At 40.1% G+C, this 8,745-nt stretch overlaps 1 long non-coding RNA gene across 1 annotated transcript; it reads right to left on the minus strand.

Moving 5' to 3' along the window:
* Positions 1-7,146: 7,146 nt before the first annotated feature.
* Positions 7,147-8,096, minus strand: LOC117831628. The gene is made up of 3 exons (XR_004635039.1): positions 7,989-8,096; positions 7,382-7,451; positions 7,147-7,272 (listed from the first exon to the last, which is right to left on the minus strand). It is a non-coding gene; the product is annotated as an uncharacterized LOC117831628 (long non-coding RNA).
* Positions 8,097-8,745: the final 649 nt, after the last annotated feature.

Here is an 8,745-nt window from a genome sequence, read left to right on the forward strand (position 1 = left end):
TGCACATTGGCTGCATAGAGGCTGCATAAAGGCTGCATGATTTGCTACTGTTAGCCTGGTCTCCTTTACAAGTGTTACTTAGTTTAGGCCTTAAACTGCCAATTATTAACATTTCTCAGCTTTATAAATGTCATACAGAAACATTCTTTACAGGACGGGGAAAAGTGGTGCATGCTCAAGTGTAAATTCTAAACAATACATGCAAATAAAATAGATATACTAAAAACTCTTCACTTTCCACCTGATCAGGGTTGAGCTTTTAAAAGAGAGGTCTCTGTTAACATGGAGGAGGCAACTTTATGAGTTATGGTGCGACTAGTCAGTAGGAGGAGCTCCAAACTCTTTGGCTTCACTTTTGAGAAGCTGTTATATCACCCAATCTTTTTATATACTCTAAGGTTTGGCCAATACAGACGTTTGTCATATGGTCCTAGACGGACTAGACGAAGGTCATGGGGTGTTAAAGCTAGATGATAATTCACGATAGTCTCCTCTGCAGTTGTTGTAAATAAAATACAAATGAGGACACTGACTATGCTTGTGCACTGAATGTCTTTCTGCTATTTGGACGTGCCTTTTGTCAAGAGAAATGGATGGAGCTTAACAAATGGTGAGAAGTGTGAGTGACCTGACAAAGTTTCAGCAGCTGAAGACCAGCAGACAGAAATCGAGAAGCTAATGGCTGTAGACACAGCTGCTGAAGTGAGCAGGAAGACACTGGACTGTGGGAAGACATCTGGTGGGCAGGTATGGAAACAAAGGGACTAGGAAAGAACCAAGAAGTTAAGATAAGATAAGATACTCCTTTATTCGTCCCACAATGGAGAAATTCATGGAGTTACAGCAGCAAACAAAAAGAAGAATTTCAACAAGAATATATATATATATAAAAAAAAAGTTCATCAGAGACGACAGCTTGGCCATAATCCTCCTGCCACCACCTCCACAGGGTCCAGGACTGAGCTGGCCTTCTTCACCAGTTAGTCCAGTCTTGCTCTCCTGTATCCTGTCCGCCCACAGCAGGTGAAATCCTTGATGTGGCCTTCGTGTCCGGTGTTAGCTCTGTTAGCATGATGCTACTCTGGTGCTCGGTTAGCTTGTCCACCTTATCGTAGATAGATCTTACATTCCCCATAACGGTGGGTGGAAGGACAGGTCCATGTCATCTTTTTAGCTTGTACCTCAATCCCAGCACGTCATCCTCGCCTCCTTCTCCTCAGCTTGCAGGGAACATCGGGCCTAGCATCGTTTAGCATCAACATGCTACGGGCTGCTAACAGCTGACCTCGTATGTAAACAATGTTACCATGGATACACGCAGGATCTCCGGACACACGCAGGAACAAAAACAGCAAAAACCGTACTGCAAACGTAGCCAGTTTGGTGTCTATGGCTAACAAATGAGTCATTAAAAGTCATGACGAAGAGAGAGCTGCTGCAACAAGCAGCCACTCGTGCGGCGCTAAGCAACATCGAGATAGATCAAGATAAAAAGAACATTGGGAAATGTAAGTGACAGGAACTGGAATTGAATGTACCTCCTTTATGTACATGCAATTTGGAGCCTGTCATGACTTTTAATGACTCATTTGTTGGCCATAGACACCAAACTGGCTACGTTTGCAGTGGTGTTTTTACTATTTTTGTTCCCGTGTGTGTCCGGAGATCCTGCCTGTAACCATGGTAACATTGTTTACCTACGAGATCAGCTGTAAGCAGCCGTAGCATGTTGATGCTAAATGATGCTAGGCCCGATGTTCCCTGTGAGCTGAGGAGAAGGAGGCGAGGACGACGTGCTGGTACTGAGGTGCAAGCTAAAAAAGATGACATGGACCGGTCCTTCCACCCACTGTTATGGGGAATGTAAGATCTATGTAGGATAAGGTGGACGAGCTAACCCAGCACCAGAGGGAATACTGGCAGAGTAGCATCATGCTAACAGAACTAACACCGGACACGAACGCCACATTGGAAGGATTTCACCTGCTGTGGGCGGACAGGATACAGGAGAGCAAGACTGAACTAACTGGTGAAGAAGGCCAGCTCAGTCCTGGACCCTGTGGAGGTGGTGGCTGACAGGAGAATTATGGCCAAGCTGTCGTCTCTGATCCACTTTTTTCTTCTGTATATATTCTTGTTGAAATTCTTGTACTGTACACCTTTTTGTTTGCTGCTGTAACTCCATGAATTTCCCCCTTGTGGGACGAATAAAGGAGTATCTTATCTTATCTTATCTTATCTTATTTGCATAGACTTTTATGCAAACCTCTATTGTGCATGCTTTGCCAGACTTAAGGGGAACAAGTTTTCAAAAGGCAACATCAGTTCCTTTAACTAAGTTGTGTCTTTGCCTTAAATCAAACAACCATATTAAGAAAAAAACACTAAAATAACACCAAAAAATTGAAGCTGTATCTCTTTGTGTGTCATTTTTAATGCATTGGCCTGTTTTTTCCATGTATGAGATTGCTTGTGATACTGCAAGAGTGACTGAAGAGAGACAGAGTGAACAAGAGGCATACTGATCTGAGCTGGAATTAAAATCTCTCAAATTTTTTCCCAGAAGAGTGAAAGTAAAGGCCACTCTCATTTAACCTTTACTAATATGGAGGGTGAAAAATTGACATGGCGGACAGACAGAGAGGATGAACAATGAATAGAGAAGAGTGCCAGAAAGATAGACATAGCAAGGACAAGAGAGACAGAGAAATGGAGATTCACCGAGGAGAGACACTGATTTTTTTTTTAAGAACAGCCAGGAAAGCTAGAGGAGAAATGAGCCTGTGACAATAAAAAGGCAGAAAAAAAGATAGCTAGGAATGGAGAAGATTGAAGGGTGAGGCCTGTCTAGTTCCCATACTGTAAGTGTTCTAAACCCCGGTACTTAAAATGATTCCATCTGTAGAATTTTCTCAAAGGATTGACAGAATGGCTCCACAAAGACGGCATAATTCATGCCAGCTGATAATGACAAATTGGCTTCAATTTCCAAAAGCAAATGGATGTGAGAGGAGACTGTGAATGCAGCATGTGAGATAACCCACAGATGGCTGAATAAAAATGAAGCTGTTAAAGGGCTTCCATTTCTGAGTATTCTCGGCTTAAACTAAATTGCAACAGCATTTGTTAGCTCAAAAGCCTTACGTGATCTGGGTCCCACCTACTTATATTGAAAGATCCTAAAATAGAATGCCAATTTTAAATACCTAAAATAGCTGGGTCCCAAATGAACAATTCAAAATAAAAAAAGCTTCAAAAAATCAATCAACTAGAACCGGAAACATCATATCTGCTAGTCCATGTATTCCTAGCATTCACTGAGAACCTGGGGAAAGCATAACCTTCAACAGAGCACAGCACAGTATCAAAAAACACAGCCTGATGTCTGGGTCATGCTCTTACCTTCCAGATGCCTTAAGCGGTGTTTCTGAAATCTGATCTCTGAAGTAAAACCTAAAACCTAAAGGTAGTACATTAGCCCTTTATGTTTTCCACTCTGTCAGTATAAGTTTATTTTGTATGGACTTAACTTTTCAATAAATCACTGATATCTTTATGTCTGCCAAGACTGTTACCATTTGGGTCCATTTCCATTTCAAAACTAACCTTCTAAAAGAGAACTGGGTGTGTCATATTTTGAAAATCTCAATCCTGCATGGCTTTGTGGTCGACACTGCCCCCTCTAGAGACAAAAAAGGCTTTGTATTACTTGTTTCATGTTTGAACTGGCACTGTAACAGACCAACGGACTTTATGTGTGATTTAAAAAAATAATGCCTCCTACATGAAGATTACAGAGTGAACCATATTTTCACAAATGCATGCTGAGTGCTTAACACCTAAGCATACTCAGATTAAATGCAGTGGCGGCTGGTGAGAAAAATCACAAAAAAATCAAAAATGGTTACCAATTGTGGTAACACTTTACAATAAGGGTCCCTTAATTAGCGTTAGGTAATGCATTATTAAGCATTAATTAACAGTTTAATAATAGTTTAATAATCGTTATAATGTATTACCTATCATTAACTAACACATTAGTTAATGCATTAATAAGCAGTCAATTAATGTCCACTGCTCAGAGTTAATAAATACATTATTAAGCATTAATAAAAGTTACAAAACTTAATTAGTTAACCATTAGTGAATGCTTTCTGGACCCTTATTGTAAAGTGTAACACATGCATCACTTGAGTAACACATTATAAATGCTAAACTGCCTCATAAGCATTACTTAACCATAATTAAGCATTAGTGAATGCTTTTTGGACCCTTATTGTAAAGTGTAACACATGTATCCCTTAGGTAACACATACTCTGAAGCAAAATGAGTTGAAATGTAGTTGAAGCAACACATATAAAGAATTCAACACATTTTATTTAGAATAAAACAGATAATCACAGATAACATCTCAACTGGCACAGAGAAGTACGGTGGCCCTGAGAGCTCACAGCACTGCAACTTAAGAAAACACATGCAAAAAGACAAAACACAAGCAAATTAAGAAAACATCTTCATCAATTTGACAACACATGCGAAGCATTTAGAAAACGCGATGCAAAGACAACAGAACTACACATTAAAAAAAGCGCTGCAAATAGACAGCAACACAACAGAAGTGTTTCCAGAGGACACTTAAAAGTGATGCACACGCTTATGCTTATGCTTATGAGGCAGTTTAGCATTTATAATGTGTTACTTAAGTGATGCATGTGTTACACTTTACAATAAGGGTCCAGAAAGCATTCACTAATGGTTAACTAATTAAGTTTTGTAACTTTTATTAATGCTTAATAATGTATTAATTAACTCTGAGCAGTGGACATTAATTAACTGCTTATTAATGCACTAACTAATGTGTTAGTTAATGTTAGGTAATACATTATGACGATTATTAAACTATTATTAAACTGTTAATTAATGCATTAATAATGCATTAACTAACGGTAATTAAGGGACCCTTATTGTAAAGTGTTACCACAATTGGCAGTAGGGTTGCCAGGAAGTTACTGTAAAATTCACGGTATATTGCTGTTGCTGAAATTTACAGTTTGCTAATGTTTTTATAAATACTGCAAACAGCTGTTATTTTAAACCTTAACAGGAAAATACTGTTGAAAAGTTTAGCAGCTTCTTAACGTATATTTACACTTTTTATATTATAGGTATATTTGCAGATTGTTACTGTTAATTGTAGCAAAATACTACACTTTGCTGTTAATCAATTTCCTTCTAACAAAATTGACAATATATTCATTTTTTCTAAACCTATTGATTTGATAAATCACCCCTTGCATGCCATGTTATAAACAACATGTTTTAATGTGATAAATAAACAGCCTTTGAAACTGCAACTTAAAATGTCAAGACAAATAATCAAACTTCAAAGTGTCTTTTCAAACCATGTCTGTCTTTATTGAAATTGAACATACATACAGGTATGTACTGTATTAGGTATCGCTGTGTGTGTCTGCATGTGTGTGTCTGCGTGTGTGTGTATATGTGTGTATGTCTGTGTATGCGTGTGTGTGTATGTGTGTGTATGTCTGTGTCTGCGTGTGTGTATCACTGACTACAGTCATGGCCAAAAGTTTTGAGAATGACACAACTATTAATTTTCACAAAGTCTGCTGTTTCAGTTTTTATAATGGCAATTTGCATATACTCCAGAATGTTATGAGGAGTGATCAGCTCAACTGCAATTAATTGCAAAGTCCCTCTTTGCCTTGAAAATGAACTTTATCACCAAAAACACATTTCCACTGCATTTCAGCCCTGCCACAAAAGGACCAGCTAACATCATTTCAGTGACACACAGGTGTCACACACATTAACACAGGTGTGGGTGTTGATGAGGACAAGGCTGCCGATCAATCTGTCATGATTGAGTGACTGGACACTTTAAAAGGAAGATGGTGCATGACACCATTGTTCCTCATCTGTTAGCCATGGTTACCTGCAAGGAAACACGTGCAGCCATCATTGCATTGCACAAAAAGGGCCTAACAGGGAAGTTTATAGCAGCCAGTAAGATTGCACCTCAGTCAACCATCTATCGAATTATCAAGAACTTCAAGGAGAGAGGTTCAATTGTTGCCAAACAGGCTCCAGGGCGCCCAAGAAAGTCCAGCAAGCGCCAGGACCGTCTCCTGAAGGTGTTACAGCTGCGGGAACGGGCCACCACCAGTGCAGAGCTTGCTCAGGAATGGCAGTAGGCAGGTGTGAGTGCATCTGCACGCACAGTGAGGCGAAGACTTTTGGAGGAAGGCCTGGTGTCAAGGAGGGCAGCAAAGAAGCCACTTCTCTCCAGTAAAAACATCAGGGACAGACTGATATTCTGCAGAAGGTACAGGGACTGGACTGCTGAGGACTGGGGTAAAGTCATTTTCTCTAATGAATCCCCTTTCCCATTGTTTGGGGCATCTGGAGGAAGGCTTGTTCGGAGAAGACGAGGTGAGCGCTACCATCAGTCCTGTCTCTTGCCAACAGTGAAGCATCCTGAGACCATTCATGTGTGGGGTTGCTTTTCGGTCAAGGGAGTGGGCTCTCTCACAATCTTGCCTAAAAACACAGCCATGAATAAAGAATGGTACCAGAACGTCCTCCCAGAGCAACTTCTCCCAACCATCCAAGGGCAGTTTGGTGATGAAGAATGCCTTTTCCAGCATGATGGAGCACCTTGCCATAAAGCAAAAGTCATAACAAAATGGCTCGGGGAACAAAACATTAAGATTTTGGGCCCTTGGCCAGGAAACTCCCCAGATCTTAATCCCATTGAGAACATGTGGTCAATCCTCAAGAGGCAGGTGGACAATCAAAAACCCACAAATTCTGACAAACTCCAAGCATTGATTATGCAAGAATGGACTGCCATCAGTCAGGATTTGGTCCAGAAGTTGATTGACAGCATGCCAGGGAGAATTGCAGAGGTCTTGAAAAAGAAGGGTCAACACTGCAAATATTGACTTATTGCATGAATTCTGTTTAATTCTCAATAAAAGCTTTTGATACTTCTGAAATGCTTCTAATTGTATTTCATTATACCATAGAAACATCTGACAAAAACACCTAAAAACCCTGAAGCAGCAGACAAAATGTAATATTTGTGTCATTCTCAAAACTTTTGGCCATGACTGTACATGAAGTCCCACTCGAAGTCCATTAGTCTTTTTAGGAGACTTGAGACCGGAGGTCTGCCAGAGCTCTTTTTGACCTTCCCTTTGCCCTGTACAGCCTTTGTGCCCCGCTCAGGGTTGATCCCTATGTCCCGCCTGAAAAACAAGAGTGTATGTCAGAGTTGGGACTATTAGTTATTGAATTACAGGAAACACTTTGGTGGCTCATCTAAACATAAAAAGAATAAGAAAATGTCACACATACCATGGAGTATCAGCCGAGGAGTTGTGGGAAGTGGGAGGGTTCTCTCCATATCAGTTGCTGTGACGGATTCCTAGGACAGTTCAAATTGTAAATAATTTTATGATTGGTAGTTTGAAAAGAAGTTAAAAAGTATGACAAGGACAAAATAAAAGTAGCAAAAAAGCAAAAATAATTCTCTGTATTGTATCATTGATACTATTATCAGTGTCTCCCTTTCTGAATAAAGAAAGAGGAGGCCTGTTCTGCTTGTCAGACCAATCTCTGACCAATTCAGTTTTATTTATGAGGCTGTGAACAACACGCACAATTTATACTGTAAAAACTGCCTTTTTGGAGGTTGCCACTTTTAATTTATATGTTTCAACGCATTGCAGACCCATATAACAACCCCTACCAACATTTAAATTACAAGAAAATGCTTTGTGGAGATTTCCCATTCAGCAACTGTTAAGATCAAGCTAATGTTAGCTGGCAAGATTTACTCACTGTGTGACTGCTGTTTTTGTGTCATGTCAAACTCTAGCTAATGCTAATCTTACAAATGACTTCAAACTTAGTAAGTGATGGTTTTTGCCAATTCTAACAAGCAAAGCAGTAAGGCACTCACCTGTTTGTTGTTAGGATGGAGTTGGGTGGAAATTTGTCTTCTTACTCCGCTCTCCTTCCAAGCATGTGGTCTCACATTCTTTTTCCCAAAATGCAATGCAAAAATTACAAGAAATTGCTGTTTTCTTTCCTTGAAGCAGTAATACAGTAAAATAATGTTATAAACCGTAATTATACAGGGTTGTCCTGTATTTCAATCAATCAATCAATCAATCAATCAATCAATCAATCAATCAATCAATCTTTATTTGTATAGCGGCAAATCACAACAAACGTTATCTCAAGACGCTTTTACAAACATAGGAGGTCTAGACCACACTATGTCAAATTATGAACAGAGACCCAACACCAAGACAGGGTAAGACTCAGTCTGACCCCACCTTAATCCATCATGAGCATTGCACATCGCAGTATTTAGCTAGTTACAGTGGTGAGGAAAAACTTCCTTTTAACAGGCAGAAACCTCAGGCAGAACCAGACTCATGTTAGACAGCCATCATGCCTCGACTGAGTTGGGTCTGGAAAGACAGATAGAGGGGAGTAAGAGAGAGAGGTGATAGTGATGAGACGAGTCGTAGAAGCTGTTGCCGCTGGAGTCCAGCACGTCCGTATCAGCTGGAGTCCAGATCGTCCACAGCAGGAGGACGTCTACTGCAGCTCAGAGGAATCTACGAGACAATGGAGCTCAGGGACTCCAGAAAGGTCTATGGTTAGTAACTTTAATGGGACAGGCAGAGTTAAAGTAAGTGATGAAGGGG

The sequence above is a fragment of the Notolabrus celidotus genome, chromosome 19, assembly GCF_009762535.1.
Source record: "Notolabrus celidotus isolate fNotCel1 chromosome 19, fNotCel1.pri, whole genome shotgun sequence".
Taxonomy (NCBI): domain Eukaryota; kingdom Metazoa; phylum Chordata; class Actinopteri; order Labriformes; family Labridae; genus Notolabrus; species Notolabrus celidotus.